At 39.5% G+C, this 21,522-nt stretch overlaps 1 protein-coding gene across 1 annotated transcript in view; it reads right to left on the bottom strand.

The window, feature by feature from the left end:
• The window catches only part of Zfhx3 (zinc finger homeobox 3), a 929,635-nt gene extending 908,630 nt beyond the window's left edge, over positions 1-21,005 (bottom strand). The window contains exon 1 of the mRNA XM_078032605.1: positions 20,922-21,005. The gene's annotated coding sequence lies outside the window, so the exon portion shown is untranslated. The remainder of the gene's footprint in view (positions 1-20,921) is intronic.
• Between the last annotated feature and the right edge of the window lie 517 nt (positions 21,006-21,522).

Genomic DNA, 21,522 nt, shown 5'->3' with positions numbered 1-21,522 from the left:
CCAAAATCTCATCTTTTCTATCTACTTTCCTAAAAATCTATTTGTACATCATATTTAAGGACAAACATAGATCCCTGATAATCAGTCTATACAATTGAGATTTGCTACTTACATTTTGCACAATTTGGGGAACTAGGGATAATTTCCCGTACGTCACTGGGCATTGGCCAAGTCATGCAAGTGACATATTTACTTTCTTAACTACCAGGCTAAAGGCAATGCCAGTAAGAAAGCATGGCCTCTAGCCAACCCTCAGAGCCACAAGGCACCCCCCCACCAGGGTGGCCGGCCATTCATCTGTCCAGTCCTGCTGAGTAGAAACAAGCCATGTGGGGAGAGAAAACAGAACAAAGGCAGAAAAAGGAACACGCCCCTCAAACCAGTCCACCCCAACCCTCACAACCATTCTGTCTTTTTCCTAAGGAGCTGAGGGACAAGTGCCCAGGATTCTCTCTTTCTTAGACAAGACTTGACTTGGAAAATGGTCTGAGTAAACCATTTGATAACTAACTCCTGTTTGCTTTGCTCATGGAGTCACTTGGAGAAAAATGCATCCTGAGACATAGTCCCCAAATTAAGTTCAAAGTCAATTCAGACCATGGGCGTGGTGATATTTGTTATCAGGCCTGGTGGGCAGTACCTGCTCTCCCTATGTCAGCCGGAACCAAACATGAACATTAACAGGTGCTATGTAGCAACTGATGTGGGAGAGACAGCAGCGAGACATAAGTATCTATTGCTTTCTTCTTTGAACTTTTACTTAGACATGGCATACCATCAGACCAACTGTGGCTCAATGGCAAGATTTTTTTTTTTAAAGGAATCTTGAAATAATGTCTCGCATTGACTCAACAATACATAGGCCAATCAAAGAGAGCATCTCGTCATTGACTGGCTCCCATTACTGTCCTACACGTACCAATGAGCTGTGGGTTCCAAGGAGGCATCCCCCAGATGGATAAGTCTTCAATAAATATTGATACATCAACAATTAGAACTTGAAAACACTAACCAACACAAATTTACAGACATCTCCTTGTGAGTCAAGATTTGCTCAGCACATGGCGCTACGTGAGGCCAGATTCTAGCCATCATGTCACAGCCTGGCTCGAGAAGAAGAAATGCTGGGAGCTCAGGCACCAGGAATGAGCAGCCTATTAAGATCTGAAAAGCTGTCATCCACACTGAAAGGACTTGCGTCAGCCACCGAGGATATATTTTAAACCGCCTGTCCGCAAGAAAACTTTAATAATGCAGCCTTGCTCTAATGTCTTGTGAGAGGAGAGGCAATTTTACTTCTTCTATTAACCCAACGTGATTACAATGGCTTATTTCATGGAATATTAAGTTCAAATTCTGCTCCCTGGGAGGACAATAAAAAAAAAAAAAAAAAAAAAAAGCGTGTGCTTATGACTTTGCCCGAAATAGCCACAGGACCACAGCTCCTTGGTGCTTTTAATGCATCCAAGCAGTAATCTACCATAATTCACTAATGGTGAAATAAATTAGTGACCAAATAATAACCTGAAAAGATGACATCAAGAAGGAAAGCAAATGTTTATCTTTTCCAAAGGACAGCCTGACAGAGCTTCGGAGAGTCTCTCACCAATTCCTCTTTAAAAAAAAAAAAAACCATCAAGTCCTTATTAGATACTTTTGATAGTAGTTGTCTAACAGTGAGACCATCATCAGAGTATCGAAGAAAATAAATAATTACCTAGAAAAGCAACAAGCAGCTTCAGAGCCACCTGAACCAGAAAGATACTTAGGGAAATTAGAGAGGGCTTCCTCTCAGAATTCCCAATGAGATCTACTCCTCAGGAATTATTTCCAAGAGTAATTGTATTGATGAAAAATGGCAGGTCCACCATAATGAGGGTCACTCAGGATCTTCCAGAGGTCCAACTGCAAGATTTTACAGCCAACTTTGTGACCTGTATTCTCATCTTTAATTGTAAATGCATAACTGGTTGGAATAAGGGCCACAATTAGTTACCCAATACTCCTAAAAAGCCAATAGGCATCACTCACTGGTTCCCAAAAGCCATGACCAACACTTATTCTTAATAGCTTTTATTCTCCAATGTGGCTCCTGTCTGCTAATCACTCACCACCATCAATGGAAGGTGATCTTCTCTGAACAGCCAGGGACAGGCAGTTCATTTTCCTTGGCTCTGCATGCCCTTTGAATAGTGCATTGAAGTAATAAAAGTTTGGACAGTTACATTTTTAAAAATTTTATCTTTTAAAAATTTACCTTCTGGCCCAAATTTTCAGAAATCTACTTATAAGTAAAGATTTGCTCCACCCATGGCACTCTGGGAAGCTGATTCATGGTATGAAACCCTCCATCTGGGGCTTCCAGAAACCATGTTCATTTCATGGTTTGCAGACGCAAAATGAGCCCCGACCATAGCAGGACAGCCCATTTGAAAATAGTCAAGTTCATCAACTAGAAAACAAGATCCTCAAATCCATGGAAAACACAAGTCAACAAAATCCTCGGACTGAATTTATCCATGTTTCTTTATCACCAGTGGCATATTAAAGTAAAACCAAGAAGAGTATACTCACACCAATGGCTCAGAAATGACACATTTCGTTATGGATGTGATTTATCACTGTTTTGGGTTTTTTTTGATGTTGTTTTTTTTTTTTACTTTTTATATGGCAAAAAAAAATTAGAAGAAGAAGAAAAGAAAGAAAAAAAGAAAGAAAGCCACACACACACACACACACACACACACACACACACACACACTTACCTTTAACAGTTTATTTAAGAAATGCAAAATGGTAAATGGAATTGTAATCAAAAGCCAGGAGAACCCAAGGAAGGCTGAAAGTTAAATATACATAGAAATAAGGGCTCTGAGGCTTTAAAAGGAAAAAAAAGAAAAAGTGCATATGAATACAATAGTGCTTATTTTCACTCTCTCTGTGGAGGAGTTCCCTGTTTGTGGCCCAGGTGAGAAAATGATCTGATAAGAAGAGCAAGGCTTAAATGGCACACTGCAAACATCCCAACCTGATGTATTTCCTCAGCCCTGACCTTCAGATAAAAATCACCCAGAAATCTGCAAAACCTCCAAATATCCAGGCACCACATGCTTCCAACATTTGCAGACACAACAGCCAGGAGAAGAGGGGGAAAAAAAAAAAGTAAAAAGAAAAATGAAACAAAGGTATCGCTACTGAAAACAGCCTTTTCCCTTCGGAGCCTCAGGATTCAGGTCAGACAAATGCGACGGCTGCTTTGGCCATGTCTTCCTCGGTGGTGGCGGTGCGTGCGCAGGCACGTGGGCTGCAGACACATGTGTGTGTCTGTCACTGTTATGCGTGTGTGCACCCAGTATCGGGTGTGTGGGGAGTTCACATGAGATATATTATATACACACTGTGTGCATATTTAAGGAGGGGGGGGGGAAGACTTCAAACGGTAAAAATTTATTGCACTGTGAAATTAGCTAAAATTATGACAACTGTAAGGAAAAAAATTATACGGGCAAAATTTGGGTCTGGTGGAAGAATTCTTTGATGTCTGGATTCCAATTTAACCCCCGACTGAGTTCTAAGAATCAAATGAACAAAGTATATCATACACCCCAAGTCTGCCTGTCAGCACTAGTCATCATTTTTTATTTTATTCTTTCCAGCTGCATGTATTTACAAGACTGTTCTGACATTTCCTCCCCTCAAAATGTACACATTCACTGCTACGGGCAGTTGCCAAATACATTTGTAAAACAGTTCAGCCCTATGTTTGTTTATTCATTAGGCATCTCTATCAGTCTCAATAAATATGTAGCACTCCTAATTTTTTACACTTGCTATTATGTCAGCCTTTCGTATATTTGACTTGGGTGTTTATGTTGGAATATATACAACCCACTTTTTTTTTTTTTTAAATATCTGAAGTACACACGGGAAATAAAATGGAGTATTCGTACACAAAAATTCACATGCATGCTGCCTTGCTGTCTAGGATAGATGAAAAGAATTTTTAAAAGATGAGGATTCTAATTACACGGATTTCAAAACACCCCTGCACACACAAATAATGTGGTGATCCCACCTTGATCTAAGATAGTGAATGCGAAGAACTGGACCCATCCACAATCGGGTGTTTTATATACATGAGGCTGGCAGAGTGGACAATCTACGCCACACTGGACAGAACTCCACGTCCCAACTGCCTGTATATGCTGCATACAAAAAATAACTTTACCCCCATATATGGCTGTTAAGTGAGCTAAGTCTGCGAATATTTTAAGGCAGTTATAAATGTTTAAAATGTTCATAATAAATCTAGGTTGTTTAAAGAATATTTCCAAATAACATAAAATATTTAGTTTCCCCCACCCAAACCATAAAAAGATAAGATTTATCACAAAATGTTTGAGGAATAATCAGCCATTTTTGGCTAATATATTTTAATATTTATACACATGACACATGCTGAATATAAATGATACATCGTGATTTCCCATAGTGTATGGAATTTATACAATTAACCACAAGATCCAATGGCTTCAAGGCACGTAAAGTGCAAACACAGTTACGAGGTTTTGCTGATTATTGTTATAAATCTTATAAAGCATAAAAGCATTAAAGTATATGCTGTTTACGCCATTCATTTTAAAGCACAGCATATAAAAATATTATTATTTCTTATTAAAAGATTTATATTTTTCTGGCTTTTTTCTTTTATGAGGTAAATTTATTTGCCAGTATTCAAAAAATACTTTCTATTTTTTCCACTCCCAAATATGTGTTTGAAATATACCCCGAGCTTCAATATCAATTTTCTAGTTATTTCTCAAGGGTTATATTTGTTCACAATAATAGCAGTAAACATTCAGGCATTATTCGTTTGGTTTCTCCAAAGTGTTTAAATTTAAAAAGAATCAAATAATAAAGGCACGATGAGCCCAATTGCTTATTTTGCACACATCTGATAACTGTATACATATGTATGCACTTAAGCATGTATATTTCTGGCACACCATTAATCATCAATGACAAAATCACGTTATCAATCCACCTCCACTGAACATTAAATGTTTTAATATTCATATAAATTGCATCAAAAATATATACGTGGTTTTGCTTTTTAAATTAAGGGACTTTAGTCCTTCATGGGCAAATTTTTCATGGGGCCTTTCCATTCCTTCTTAGCCATATGTAATGTTTAAATATACTTGAGACTAAAAAATCTGTAATAAATTCTACAACACAATCCCAAACTGTCCAGTGTCTGACTTTTTTTTTATTATTTTTTTAAGAAGCTAAAGCCAGAGCGTATGAAATGTGAAGTGGAAACATCCCAATGTCTGCTTGCATGATCCTGGGGTTGTCCACCCTTTAGTAAAAAAAGCACAGGATTCTACAGCTGCTTATCAAATCAGCTTTATGTTTCTGGAATGAGTTCCTGCTGCTGAGCTTGAATTTGTAGACAGTCATGAAAAAATATTCTATAAGACTGATCTAGCTCACAATAGCACCTCTGGAGAGTTTTATCAAAACCAGGTACACCTGCATAGCTAAAGGATAAAGTAACAGGGTGAACATCTGTATGCATACAGACACATACTAATATCTTTAATATTATATATTTTTTTGCATTAATGCCACATACATATTAAATGTCTTGCCTAGGTGTCAGTGATAAGAGCCACACGTGAGCTATACATTTGTGCCCTATCAGTAACGTATATTCATTAATTTGTAGATCTGTATCAGCTAAAGTACATTGTAACTTCCTTTTTTTTTTGTCCTTGCTATAACAGTTCTGGCCATCAAAAGAAAGAAAATATTTAAGTATGGAAACAGTTCCTTTCATTTACTAGCCAATTCACATGTGGGCTAGAAATTCACTAGCTGTCCCCCACCCTCATTTATTTGTTACTCTGGAATACTGCAAAGAACTGCAAAATACCATATTATTCTTATTTTTTCTTCATCATGTAAAACAAACCCCTAGAAAATACCTACAATCAGCTTTGTTTCTTTTTTCAAATAGGCCTAATGTCCTTTCTCAACCACCCGTGAGAGCGCGCCCACGCACACACATGTACATATACACAAAAACCACTGTGTGAATTCACAGTCCACATCTGGCTCCCAAACAGAGTTGTACATTTGCAAGCACAACATCTTAAATATTGGAGGCCAATTTGGATTTGTTTAAAATCTATGATACGACTGAGAAGTCATGCTAAGTGGGAGCCCTGGTAACTTTATTTTTAATGATGACTTTCAAAAAAAAAAAACAAGGTAAGGGAGAGAGATCAGCCGGGTGAATGTAAAAATTGTTAATCTTAAATTTCTACAAACCCAAGTGTCAGAGTAAGCATGTATGGCGCATCAAGCATAACAAAAAGAAACGAGGTGGGGGTGGGGGGGTCCCAGGCACTCGCTTCCTTGAATCCCTCTGAATACATTTCACAATTCATCAGTTTTTGTCTTTCCTGCCACGAATGAGGACAATCAGACCAGACACCCATTAGATTTTTCATGCAATTTTTTTTTCTTGTTCATGACATGTTGGCAGGGAGGATGGCAATTCTGAAATCTTACCAAATGAGAAAAATGTCAGAAGCTGAACTGACAGCTAGTGGTTACTATGGTGATCGGTGATATTGAAAAAATAAAATAAGACTCGGTTAATTCAAAAGGAATCAAGTTGGGTATTTTTAAGCCAGTTGATACAGATGAAAACTTAATCCTGATATTGGGACATTATCTTTTCCAGCTAACAGCCAAAGACACCATTTAGCTTAAATAATAACTAAATACACAGCTCATAATCTTGTGATTAAAAAATAATGGAAAGAAACAGTATTGATAAATGGAAGTCAAATATTATTACCAAATGACTATCAGGAAAATATTGAGTATATTCAGTGGAAACAGGACTTCATTTGGAGGTGGGGGACAGTTTTAGAAAAATATTTTTATGAGGAGAACATGGAAGGCTCACAGGGGGGAAGAAAAGGATTCTTAAGGGATGATATAGATTCTATTAAAACACAGACACATGAACGTAGTGTTCGCATCTTCAAACTTCATTTAAAAAAGAAAATCTATTTTGATTATAGTTAATACATTCAGCCTCTATTTTAAAAGGTATTTACATAATAAAGCATTGTGAGATTATATTTTATATATATATATACACACACACACACACTTATAAGTATGTATCTTTTCTCCATATTATCATTTTTCTCTTTGGTTGAAATCCAGTTTAATGTACTGATGGCTCTTCAGGGACCTCACTTCATAGTAAGCAAAATAATAATATAATGGTAATAATAGTAACAATAAAGCACACATTGGCATCTTTTTGCAACCACAGCCAGTGACAACTCTTGCTGACTCCATCAATTACTGCTGTGATTTTAGGTTCCATGATTTAAAAGAAGGAAACAGAAGATCATGAAGACAATATCTGTAATTAACCAAAAAAAGAAAGTCTGGGTACTTTTTGTCCTACATGTAATACACATGAAACCCAGACAGATAATATCTTAAAAAGAGAATTTTTGAACAAGTCATTTAAAAAAGAGGGTATAAAGTTTGTTAGGGGTTCAGTCAAGAGGAACACATTGTATCTGGAAATTCTTTGATACAGGAAAAAAAAAAACTTTTTTTAAGGTTTTCTCTTCACTTCCACTACCAATATTCTAAGCACAATGGATTAATACCAGAAAGTATACAGATGAAGACCAGAGGCAGCTCTCATTTTGAAACAGTGTAGTCTGAAAATTTTCCATGCTTGCATATTTTATCCATATGCCACACTCCCAGATCTGGTCTATATATTTTTTTTTTCATTTGATATAGGCATATTAAATTATCTACTGTATCTTTTTTAAAAAAAAATCAAATCTTTTGAGAGTTACAGGTAACTAGCGAAAACAAGATTCTTATTTATAACCTCAAGCTAGTATTTAATGCAAGGGGGAAGGGGGAACATTATCAAGCAAGAAGCAGAGGAGGGAAAAAAAAAAGTGTTATTGGCTATGGAAGCCCCACCACCACGGAACAGACTGCAATGCCATCTACTGGGAAAGCCGAGTTCCGCTTCATTTTAAATGGTAGAGCCAGCTCAAAAGGCTGACAGAGGTAACTGGAGAGACATCCAGTCCACCTTTCACTGTTCGATAGGGACAAGGAGTATATAAATTGTTGTTGAAGCATCAGTTCCTATTATAGATCATTATGTTCTCCCTCTGAGATCTCCTGCCAGCATTTTGCTTCTTAATTTCCTGCAGAAGCCTCCTTTTCGAGCCCCTTGCAACTACTCTGGAGTAACACGTTAACACCCAGAAAAATAATCACCAACGGCGAGTGACCTTGGGTCCTTTTCTGCAATCTCCAGCTTGTGATTTCCACAAGCTGTTTGTGTTAGAATCTGCTCTGCAAAAGATTTAAAAAAAAAAAAAAAACACCCTAAAATCACAACAGGAAAGGCAACCATTCTGGTCAAGAACCAACGAAGAAGGGCGCAGACTTCATAAGCATGAAGTCTCTTTCTGTGTGTTCTTAAATAGTATGGGATGCAGCCTTGAAAGTATCTTTTAAAAAATAAAAATCCATCAGGGCTTTGCGAGTTGTTCTCGCATTTCCACCAGCACGTCCTCTGCTCATCGGCCTGCTTCCCTTTCATTCTGGCTGGCTTGCTACATGGTTTTTAAAAGTGAGAAAATAGAAAGGATGTGGGGTCACCATTTCCAGCCCTCTCTATGAGGCTACTGGAGTTGAGAGAAGTAATATTTAAGGAGCAAGAACTCTCTCTCCAATGAAATACTTTTTTTCCCCCCTACAAATACTATTAAAAAGCAAGTGCCTCCCCCAAAGCTGTTGTGTTTTCTAAGCACGGGTATAGGCACAGGTTGACAGCAGATTTTCAGCCTCTACAAGGCTCACACTTGGGGTCAGATATTCTTTGTTACAGAGGGAAGTCCTGTGCATTGCAGGATGGTGAACCACCTCCAACTATTACAGTCACTGGCACACTCCCCATCCCCCCACCACACACACACACACACACACACACACACAGTTACAACAACCAGCACAGTCTCCAGACCTCACCAGATGTCCCCTGTGTAGTACAGGGGAGGAGGCAAAAATCACCCCCACTGACAACAACTATTGTAAAATTCTAATTTCAGTATCAAAGAAATTAGCTTTTATTCTCTGTATAGCTTTGATTCAAGTTGATACAGGAAATCGTATTTTTAAAAGAATAGGATAGAATCGGTGCGAATGGGAGCACAACAATCTCCCTTGTATAAATTCCTTGACTACAGGCTAATCGAGGCTCCTGACCTTTCTAAAGGCCTCCTTTGAAAGTTCTGCTAGTAGAGCTCAAGAGGCGGGTTGATTCACAGGTGCTAACTGTCAGGGATGCCCTGAAAAATAGGGGACATTTTTGCCACCATGGCAAGATCTCTAAGCCTGTAAGGATTTCAGGGAGAGGATGGGAGGACCCCAAGTTTATGAATCAAGGAGCTTTGATACTCAAAGGCAAAAGTTAAACTGAAAAAAAAAAGTGATCTTTAAATATGAACCCTCTTTTCCCCTCTAAAATAGAGCACCTTTAATAGGAAGATACAAAATTTTAAATTCCCCAATTAGGGATGTAATTTGAAACTTAGTTGTCATTTAAAAAAAAAACTATCAAGCTATAAGAAAAGGTAAGCAGAAGATAAAGTAGGGAAGTGGGAGACATAGGCTTTGTATTCATGACAGGCTAGTGGGCTGGGGGAGGGAGTGTAGCTCAGTGATAGAGCACTTGCCTGGCATGCTCAAGTGTCTGGGTACAATCCCCAGCAACAAAATAAAGAAACAAAGAAAGAAGAAAAAGAAGAAGAGGAGGGCTATTGAAGGTAAAACAGAAGTCAAGCTCAGGCTTACCACAGTACAATTCAGTATTAATCGGAAATGCTTCTAAGCAGGACTGAAACCTTTCAAGTACCATCCCAGGAATTGTGTATAAAGCATTTCACTTAAATTTCTCCCACAGAACACTAAATAATTTTTCAGTAAACTCATCGGCTCTCTTAGATGGGCACTGTCTATTTCCATTGCCTTTTGCCATCTACAATAAGCTTATCAAAGTTTGCTTGGTGGAAAGATTTCCTTCCAACAGTCATCTTTCCCTAGTACTCACACTGAAAAATTTAAACAACATCTGTCTCTGCTCCCCTTGTTTACCAACACTTCAGTAATGACAGGCAAGAGCAAAACAAGAACACATTTCTCACGTGTGACATTTTTTTTTAATATTCTGAAATCTTGCTTTTCCTCACTGCAGCAAAAGGGTACATGGGATTAGAACACATTGAATGCAAAGCACAGTAGATTCATTCTTCAAAAATGCAGTTACTGGTACCACCTTCTATAATACTGGTGGCTTTTGTGGAGTGTTTCTTTCTTTAAACGAGCCGGACCACACATACTCACTCATTCAGAGTGAGTCTATAGATGAACTGTCTCCGTATTTTTAAAGAAACTCAGCCTGTGCGGTCTGCTGATAGCTCAGAGAAACGCGGAACTATTTTCACATCTCATTCACATAATGGATGGGGCTACAGTGCTGAGCAGACAAGCCCCCTGGAAAGCGTTGTTTGTCTCGATACACAAGAGAATTCTCTTAGGTGGCTGCACCAAGTTTCTTAAACTAAGCTCGATTTCCAGGGCAGCGTTCATGGATGACATTGCACTGGACCTAGGAAGCTTCACTGCAAAAGATCTTTCACACACACAATTTCCCATTCTGCTTGGGGTTACTCCTACTTCACGCCAGTCCTCCGAATTCCAAAGAGAACACATCTATTGCTTCATTGTTCCGCTTTGACCTCCGTGAGAAATAATGATGTATTAACCACACTTTCAACCTGAAGCATCTTCTTAGTCTCCAGTTATGTGCTAAGGCTGCCTCTGCTAAGATGGGCTTGTTTATTTTCTTTTTATTTTATTTTTTTCATTATCACTTAAAAAAAAAAAAAAGACAAAGCTGACCATTACCTGTGAAGATTGTTCAGGAGGATGTGTCTTAAAGGTTTTCTTGGTGTTATCTACAGTTATTACCTGAGCATGGTCCTGTAAATTGTCCACACTTGGTGACCTGAGCTATCCAGCTCTGCTCCAGACAGACGTCCCCCAGCTTCGACTCCACCAGGGGATTTCTGTGCACCCAACACTGGTGGAATCCAGCCTCCTCTAGTCTCTCAACTTTTATCGTCAGTTGCTAAATTAGCTAATGATTAATTAGTTAATGTTTTCAAAGCACTTTCAGGATGAAAGCTCCGCCTAAGTGCTAAGTGTAAAACAGCATTAGTTATTTGACTTCGCAAAGACTAATTAGCTTTAAAAAAAAAAAAGAAAAAGAAAATGTTCCCCCACACGGATCAATAATCTTTCTGGTATTATCGTTGGGAGTGTTTGTCCCGCAGATCACTGAGACCCACCTCACGTTTTAAGGCTTTTATTCCCGAGACCCACAGAAATTCTGACTGTGGTTTATGGCTTTGTAACCTTGTGGCTTTCCGTGTGGCTGGAGCAGGGCTAGTGATGTCATCTATACAAAAATGCAGCATTTTTGCTGTCAAAAAAAGCTTTAAAGGATTATTTAACAAAGCTAAAAGTAAAGAACTCAACTCAAGGAAAGTGGTACAGAAACATGATCAGTGAACTTATATTTAAGAAGAATTAAGCTTTTAAAGTCTCCCCCCCTCCTCTAAAAAGCTCTTTAACGGTGGGTCTCCAGGTGGCCTCTGAATTTATTGTGAGATTTCACTTTGATGGCTATGAGTCCTCATGGGGACCATTATGTCAATAATTTCTACAGCAACATTTTATTCCAGGTACAGAAATGACTTAGAAGATAGAGTCAGGGTCTGGAAATTCCAGGATCCCTCTTTAAATTGCTCCCACTAACCACTATAGAAAGTAAAAAAAAAAAAAAAAGGAAAAAAGATAGCTTTCCCCATTTCCCCCCTTCTAGCCCAGCCCGTAATGCACAGACCTTGTTGTAAGTGTCTTGGATACCTTGAAAAAGTTTGGCACTTTGTTTCTTCCACCCACTTACAAATACCCAAATAACATGAAATGAACAGAAACTGAGAAGTCAAAACAGGCTACGACGCTGTACGTGAAGGCTTGTGGGCCATTTGTCCCCCTTGATGCAGACACATGGCTCTCCCTGCTGCCTACAGAGGGCCTTAGTCACAAACACTAGATTTGGGGGGGTTTCCCCTCAAATGCTTGAGATTAATATATTTAGTCAAGGTTAAGCAAGTCATATTCTTTCATATTAAAAACACTCCATGAACTGGGTTAGCTTAAAGCTGGAGGGTTTTTGGTTTCTTTTGATTAGGGTTTGGGATTTTGACTTTTGGGTTTTTTGTTGTTTTTTTTTTTTTTTAAATCACCCTGAGGAGACCAACTTTAAAATGATGCTAAGGTGCCAATTTTTTAGATTAAACAAACACTATTAATATGTCACTCTCAAAATATGCACTATTAGCAATGAAATCCTACATACGTCACGAACGAGACAGACCACTCAGTTCAGAAAGTTAAAAGTCAGGGAATTTTGACGGTAGGAGCTTATGTTCTTTATGTATTCAGTCACCCCAAGAACGAGTTTGGCTGGAACACACACACCACAGCACAACATCCAGCCATGTGCACACATAGATGTTTAAAACCTGTGTATTATTTATAGACATGCATTCGCACATACACACAAGGTAGTCCTATCAGTCCAGCGTTTGCTAAATGGAGAGAAAACAGTGACATCTGTACAAACTCCTGGAACTAAAGGTTTGCTACTCATACCACTGTCAACCTTTCTTATGGGCACAAAAATCCATCTCCCGGGAAAGTGAGATGACATCACCTAAACGAAAAAGAAATGGGCGTGACAGAAAAGTGTGGCCAGCGACCAGATGATTTCTCTTCCATTTCTTAAGTGAATAAAAGAGAGCAGACACCTGAAATGATTTGCCAAGAGCTATGACCCAGCCCCTCAATAAAACCTAAAATATGAGCAGGGTTTGGAAGGAAAAGGTGGTCAAGTCGAGGGTGGCTCTTAGTTCCAAGCTCTCTAAATGAGTCGGACCCTCAGTATTCGAAAAGGGAAGGGGACAGACGAGGGCAAGGCTATGGTTTTGATTGGAAGGGGAAGTTACTAGGGAAATGTCAAGGATTCTTTAAAATTCTTATCTAAATCAAGTTCCCTTCTGAATTTCTTTTCCTTATAATTGAACAAGTGTTAAAACTGTATCAAGCTGTCTCAGCCGTTCCAATACATGAGCCGCGCTTATAGTAACAGCTTTCGTTACACATTTTTGTGGAGTCGTTTCCAGCACACTGCGATCGGAGCTTGCATATTTTTATACGACTTGCATATTGAAAATAAACCCAACATTATAGATTATTTTTCTCATAGAGCATCTGGCACGTATGGTTTGGGAAAGACAAAGGGGCACTTGTGATTTCGTCCCTACTGATCTAAATATAGCACCTTGTTTTATTTCTGTAGATTCTTCTGTTTGGGTTCAGGAAAAAAAAAAAAAAAGAAGTTGGGACAATAAAGAAATCCTGAAAAACTGTAGCTTAACCAAATCATTATCCATGGACTAAATGCTAATGCAATTTTTTCCACTTGCAGAATATCTTTATGAGGGCATATCAAATATCCAAATACTATATGGGTGTGGAGGCTATGCCCTGTTACTTGGTCTGAGATGTTAATGACAGAGACGTGGGAAAAGCACGCACTCCAGGCTTCTAATTAAATTGTTTGTTTCGGATTCAAAGGCGCCTGGTCATTCAGCCCTGAGTAACAGCAGTGTTCCCAACCACAGGTGACTGTTCCTCAAACAGCCACGGTTTGCGACTTCAATTGTTGCTTCCAGAAATATTCTGTATTTGCAAAACACAGAAATTCCGAAATCCCTTTAAACCAGAATAAACACACTCTGTTTCAGAAACACTCTACAAAGACTCATCTTTCTGCCTAAGTAAAAATGATCCTGTTTGTCTGAGTCGTTTTTATTTTTTTGAATCAAGTCTCTACACACTATTGTTTCAGAAACTATAAAAGAAAAGATAATCATCTATTGCTTATTGTCCTCTTCCCAGAATTAGATCTTAATTAGCGGCAAATGCCTTATCTTTCCCAAATCACCACGGTGCACACATTGTCTAAATTTTGCCTCTTGTTGCTCAAAGCCCCCTCAATGAGAAGATTCAAAATTAGCCAGTTATAGCGATGCTTTTCACTTTAAATTTTAATAATAAACAGAGACATCTCCTTTCTCCTTTTTCCCCCCCTAGACCCTCCCTCTTTTCTGAGAACTGAAGGCTGCTGCTGAAAGGATTGAAAATCTGGAAAGAGTTTGGGGTGGACTGGCCAACCCCCTTTCATTTCCTTCAGATGTTTACAATCTAGCACCTTTCTGAAGACAAAGATGGGGGAAAAAAAGCTATTTTTCCCTTTGACTGAAGGGTGAGACAGGGGGGTATTAAAAACTGATCAATGTAATTTTTTTCTCAGAAGTATTTGCACATCTGTGAAATAATGTAATTTCTTTTTTTAAAAAAAAAACTTTTTATATGACATTCATGATTACAGCCTGATCTGAAGAATTATTCAAATATAAAATTAAATGTTCAAAAACTAGCTGTGCTGTGGATGGCTGGGTTTATCCCAGCTGTGCATCAAACTTATATAATTCTATTAAAAGTTTAAAAAAAAATGAACCTTTCTAGATCTCCATGAATCTCTGAAAAGAAGAAACCGTGTTTTAAAAAGATGTGATGATTTACTTCTTTTTGGTTTCATTTTCTTCAGATAAGCCTCTGGGAATCTAATGATACTCCAGCAAACTATTCAAAAACAATAACAAAATAAATAAATAAAAGGTGATGGGGAGGGCTACTGGGTAATAATGAAAATGTTCTGTAAAATCAGTTATATTTTCTTAGTATAGGTTCCAGGAAAATATGCAACTCTAGGAAGAGCTCTGAATCTTAAAAGTGAATTCTTCTCTTCTGGTACAATTGCTTGAGATCTAATAGGAACGATCTGTAATTTACCTTCGCAGCTCATGTGCCACTTTTACTCCTGACCCCTCTTCACCCAGCCTTGCTGAAAGCAGCAAGTGCCCTGTGCACTGGGGGAAATTCACCCTCCCTCCAGATGTACCAATTCGTAAAAACAAACTTTCCCTGACCAAGTGGAGAGCAAAGTTTTCCTTCTGGTTGACAAGCTTCTGCACTGTCACCTCTGAATACATCTGCCCATTAGGGAGGAATTCAGTGTAATATTCATCTGATTCAAACTTGTCCTGCATGTTCATCAATTTGAGGTGACAAAGCAACAGTGGTATTTAAAATAACAGAAACTCAGAAAATAAAAGACTTTGATCTCTCTTGGAAGTTCCAGAGTGAAACCCATTCCCCAAATTCTGGTACTTGCCACATCTTATTTTTTTAAAAATAGTAAAATGAATTCCTAAAGCATTTATTGTGAATTAAAGGTTTAAAAATAAGCCAGAATCTGCTTGTGGATTAATATTATCAAATTTTAGGTTGAAAGAAAAATACAATCCCCAATAATTTTATGACCCAAATTAACAGGCAGATGATCTCAAAAAGAGCTCACGTTAGGAAGGGATCCATAGTCACCATTTTTTAAAAACAGAAGCAAGATAAGGGCGAAGATACAGTTTCTGCTGTCTAAGACAGACGGACTTTAATAACACTTAACAGAATGATGCACATAATGATCTCAGAAGGCACCTCTTATGCCTCATCCATCATTCCGAGGAGAAAATGAAGCCTTCGACAGCATTAGGAATTATTCTGGATCTTGTCAGTAATTCTCAGCGCCTCTGTACTATCACAACACAGATGTGCGTGTGTGCGACACTGACCATTAATCTAGACGAGGTTTCTCGACTCAGAACAGCGTGCTGAGAATGTACCAATTGTTTCATGAAGAAATGGCACATAAGAAGCCACACTAAATAAAACAGGGAAAACTAGGGAGATGTATGGGTAGATAAACCGTATGTTAAGAAATCAAAATGTTTTCTATCAGAATGGGAGAAATCAGAGATGGCTTGTGAGCCTGGTGAATCCGAAGTCATAAATGTCCTGGCTGATGGGCCAGCCTCTGGCTGATTAAAAGTTCCTATGAAGTTGCTACATACTGTCAACATCTTTAAGTAATAAGCCCTGTGTGATGAGAAAATTATGGGTTTCCCTTCCCTGCTAAAGAGACATGCAAAAAGGTCCATTTTCTGTCCTTCAGTGGAAAATCAGAGTACCCGGGTTGTTTGTTTCGCTCATTGTGAAGTTCTCATTGATTCAAGAAACGAGGACAGGGGATCCTAAGGATTAATAAAATACCTCTCCAGATATCTCTGGCTTTGACAGCGTGTCACTGGCAAACCAATCTGAATTCTCAACCCTTCACTATAAAACAACAGATTTGGGCAGCATCCTCCTCCAAGTGAACTCTGTGCCTAATCGTACAGTGACCATTCTCTCAGAAGACTCCACTCCAAAGAAATTAGGTTTATAAATATTTGCAAAACCAACTCTTACAACATTCTTCTGAGTCCACTCCAAATCGATTTCTATACGTTTGCCACAAAGATGAAAGCGGCCTGGAGGTCTGGTCCATGATAAATTAAAACAGTTTAACTTCCAAAATCATCTACTCCACACAGATGTGTTTCTGTGAAGTTGTGTGAGCCACTCACCACCACCAACAAGCAGGCTCCTGTCGGAGGGAATGAAGTGCGTGCATCTTTAGAGTGGATGAACTGGGGACAGGCCAGGAAAACTAAACAAACCAACCAACCAACCCACAGGTGAGAAAATGCCAGTACCAAGTGATACATAGTAATAAGAACTTGAAAGTCTTCTAAAGTGCCGAAGGGGCTTTCCTTTTTTTTAAAAAGCAAGTTAAAATATGTTGGGTCACCAAAAGCAAACCAAAACCACTTGGCAATGGGTGTTCACTATAAACACGACTGTCTCATGTTCAACACTCAAAAATATGAAAGGTTGTTTAAAAACACACATACACACACACACACACACACACACACACACACACACATTTTTTTTTGTCCCCCCTTGGAGTGATGAGCAATTTCACAAGCAGATGGTAAGGGCTAAGTATTCAATTTAAGTTGGGCTGTTTTAGCCACTGCCCCCCCAACCCCAGCTGAGAAGAACAGATTATTATTCACAAGGAACAAACTCAGTGGCTGAATAAAAACAGAGCTCCCAGGAAGTGGAGGCTGCCTGGTTCCCTCCCTCTCCGCATCAGCCCACCTTCCTGGTCTCTCCCCCCCCCACCCCCAGCAGAAAGCTATAAAGCAGAAATGTCACTGGGAGCTTCACCGAGGCCTGGCAATGGACAGATATTTATACTGAATAATGCTCACGTCAGGAATGAGTAAAACCAGGTTTAAAATTGAGGTTTTCACAAAATAATGAAGAGGAAATGTCACGCTAGCAGCGGTAACGACATAAATTGTGCTTATTCATTCATTATCCTTTTTCCCTCCCCTTCCCCCTATGGAAACATAATTTTTATTTTTCACATCTACATGCATGTGAGAGAATGTGGCTTTTGCCATAGTTGTTGCTCTCTGAAAGCCCAAGACAAGGATGATCTTTAAAGATTAAAAAACAATACTCATCAAGAATGCAGTGAGAACACACTTCCTCCTAGACTTCGGTTCAAAGAAAAAAAGGTAAATATGATTTCCCAAACAAAATTATCCACAGCTTTAACTTTTGCTTTATCCAATTGAACTACAGAGAAAATATCAGCTAAAAATGTCACCTGCTCAACTGTAAATATACTGCTAGAGGAGGAAAAAGGAAAAAAAAAAAATGTTTACATTTCAATTGTTCTGATGCCGATCCCAAAAAGGATCACAAAAGAATACAAGAGAAGATGTTTCTGTGGACAGTTTTCCGGGGAGATGTCAGGGCTGGAGGTGGTGATGCAGGGGCCAGTTCCAACTAGGATGGGGTAGGGTCCACCCTGGTGGTCTAGTTAAGGTGCAGACAGCTTTCAGGACAAAAAAAAAAACTCATAAGCATCCCTGTCTCCCTTGCGCTCTCCCCACCCCCAAAACAAAACTCCGTTGAACCTCTGCTGTCTGTCAGCAAGCCTGCATCCTCTCCGGTGCTGAGATAAAGCCCCAATCTGCTCATCACACACCTCCAGGCTCAGCCATCTAATAGGAACAAATTGGCAATGACTGCCCAAGCTAGTAACACAGGCCCACTGATTTGTAGATTGATACGGATGCCTAATGATCCCCTTGGGCAGATCAATAGTAACAATCCTCATCCCTGCCTTTCTTCTTTATTGGCATAGAAGACTAAGGCAAGGAGAAAGCAGGACACAGAGGAGGCCACAGTACTACCTGGGGACACAGGGAGAATAAGGATACAGGTGCTGATGTGTCGGAGGAAAGCTGCTCAAGACCAGCACTCCAGAACTTTCCTCTGACTGTCTTGATGTATTGCATGTATTTGGCAGGAAAGGGGTGTAAGCACAGGACACCGTACGCTCTTCTATTAATAGTGTCCATGCACAGAATTGGTGAGACCAAGTTTATAGTAAGCACAGCTGCCTTCATCTGGGAAAAGGAAGAGGAGCAAGGCGAGTCCAAGTGCATCTCCAGATAGATGGACTTGGTGGACAGAAAAATGCTGAAGATGTGGATGAGAGTGAATCAAGGAAGGGGAATAGGGATGCTGCATCCTAGGAAAACAGAACGAAACGAATTTGAAATGCATGTGATTGAAGAAGGACAATAATGATGGACACTGTTTTAAATATCATAAAAATGAGGCGAGTGCATTTATCTTCTGTATTGCCTGAACATGTTAAAAACATCCTTCTACTTCCCCCAGCCGCACTGGGTCAGGTGGTTCTCACGCATACGTGCTATTCTCTACCCTCCATCCTGGCACCCTGAGCAGGTTTATTTTCCAAGTTGATGGTGGTTTGCTCTGCCAGAGATTTTCCTCCTTCTAAAGGCCAACTCCACCCCCACCCCAGAGTTAGGGCTTGTTTTCCATTTGTGTATTATTCTTGTGAATAAAATTATCCAATTAGGAAATCCATTTAAAGTCCTTAACAATAACAGAGAAAAACTAATGGAGTTGCTTTGGATTTTCTTTTTCAATAAATTTATGTTAGTGATGTTCTGTGGATTCTTAAGTGCTCATTTATATCATCAGGGTTATTGCACACATAACAATTAGTCCTTAATTTCTATACTGATTTGTCTATACTGTAGGAAGTCCATCCTCCCAAAGAAGCAGTAGACCAGACTAATCAGAAGAAAACTTAGTGGCAGACAGAATGATTTTGACTTCTGGAACAAATAAATCTCCCAAGTCTAAAAGACCTTTGTGGTCTGTGTTTATATTCTTTTTTTTTTTTAATTATAGAAGTGTTTAAAAAAAAACAACTCTTCCTCTTCCCCTCTTTTACAACTATACTGTACATATTTTCAGGTGTTGCATATAAAATAGGCAAAAGGAGGGGGAAAAAAATGTTTCGGTTTTACTCCTGCGTTCAGACCTGCAACCAGCCGCCTGAGAATTTGCTTTGTTCAGCCATCAGTCTGGTTTGGTTTTGCTATTAAAGGGAGATAACGCTGAATGCCAGAGATGAAATTGCATTTTCTTTATTGTCACTGGTTGAAACCTTTGCCACCCCACCGATCCAATGAAAGATTCTTTTTTTCTTCATAATAATAAAAATGTTTTTAATCTAGATCCCCCCAACCTTTTTTTGCATACTCAAAAAATAGAAGTGAAGCCACATGAAAAGCTTTGGTATTCCAGCCCACTGTGTAATATCACAGATTAGCAATCTTCTCTTTCCTGTAGGTTGCATCGTCTTTTTTTTTTTTTTTAATAAAAGCAAATGTGGAGCGGTGTTAAAATTTGACAGTAAAGGGTTTGCACTGATGGACCAAATAATCACGTGCGCTGGAGCTCCAGCACTGACCACTTAAAATTCAAATTTCACACTAACGGTAAGTGTAATCATCGCAATCAGCATCACCACCACCACCATCACCACCATCACAATAAAAAGATGCATTCTGCGAGCTGGTGACATCAATCAACTGTGCGGTGCAGATCAGAAGCAGCGCTCCCCTCTCGCTAGCTTCCCTCACTCCGTCTGTCTTACTGGCTACCCCCCTCCCAACCTCGTGCCCCCCCCACCTCACCCCCGCTCAGAGAAGTGATCACATTTAATTCATTGCATCATTATGTCATCTCCATACTAATCTCTGCCCTCACACCTCCACCACTTTGACATGCAAATGAGCTAGAAAAAAGCCACACATTAATATAAAAAAGTCACAGCAATCATGTCATGATTTCCTGCCTCCCAGCCCCACAACACTCCCTCCAATCCCCACCTCTCCACACCCCCCCCCATCTCTCTTTCCAGCACGCTGTGCTGGTGATCACAAGAAACAACAGCAATCTGTTGAAGATCAGACGCTAAGACAGGGAGGTGGGGAGAGAGATACAACACATACACGTGTCAGCAACGCGGCCAGGCAGTCCTATTTGCATATTCACATGAGTTCCGTTCTCAGATTGCTTAAGCAGGGAAGAAGTTAGGTAGCTCCCCCACCCACCGGCCCTCCCCGATCCATAAAGAAACAGCTAGTGAGCAGGAGAGAGGGAGAGACAGAACATATGAATGTAAAGGGAGGGAGAGAGAGAGAGAGAGAATGGGAGAAGGGAGGGGGGACAGAGAGAGAGACTTACACAGAAAGAGACAGAGAAGGAAGAAAAGAGAAGGAAAAGACTGTCCACATCTACCTTACCTCAGCTAGCCTGCTTTCTGTTGCTCTCAAAAGGAATTCCCTGTGGTTCCTTTAGTATTTTTGAGAACCATCCTTCAAGGTTTTTAGTGTTTTCTCTCTCTCACATTCTCTCTCTCTCTCTCTCTCTCTCTCTCTCTCTCTCTTCCTCCTCCTCCTCTTTCTGTGTTGTGACTGGGTTTATAAAAAAAATAAAAAAAAAAAGACAACTCTATGTTAAGCTAGCAGTCAAGGAGGGATCATGAAGTCCAGGGCTACAGCGGGAGGGAAGGCAGGAGGAGGGTCACAGCTTAATGCCTTACAAAGGAGAACCTGGACTCTGTTTTAAAACATCCCTCTCCCACACACAGTGACTGACAAAGACAAAAAATATATGGACTCTATGTATACATGGAGACATATGTGCATTTCTACCAGTCACCCAGATGTCAAAAAATGTTCAGACTGTGATGCAAACAAATGTAGGAAAATTAGGAGTCATTCTGAAAACCTCACTGCAGACCCACTTTGCTGGGCTCTGATTGCAGAGCCCCCCCCCAACCCCCCACCCCCGCAGCCAGGGGCTTTATTTGCTGAATCACATTTTGTGGCAATACCTGGGTAA

The sequence above is a fragment of the Ictidomys tridecemlineatus genome, chromosome 15 (genome assembly GCF_052094955.1).
Source record: "Ictidomys tridecemlineatus isolate mIctTri1 chromosome 15, mIctTri1.hap1, whole genome shotgun sequence".
NCBI lineage: Eukaryota > Metazoa > Chordata > Mammalia > Rodentia > Sciuridae > Ictidomys > Ictidomys tridecemlineatus.
The sequence above is the reverse complement of the archived record's forward strand: the minus strand, read 5'-3'. Positions and strand labels throughout refer to the sequence as shown.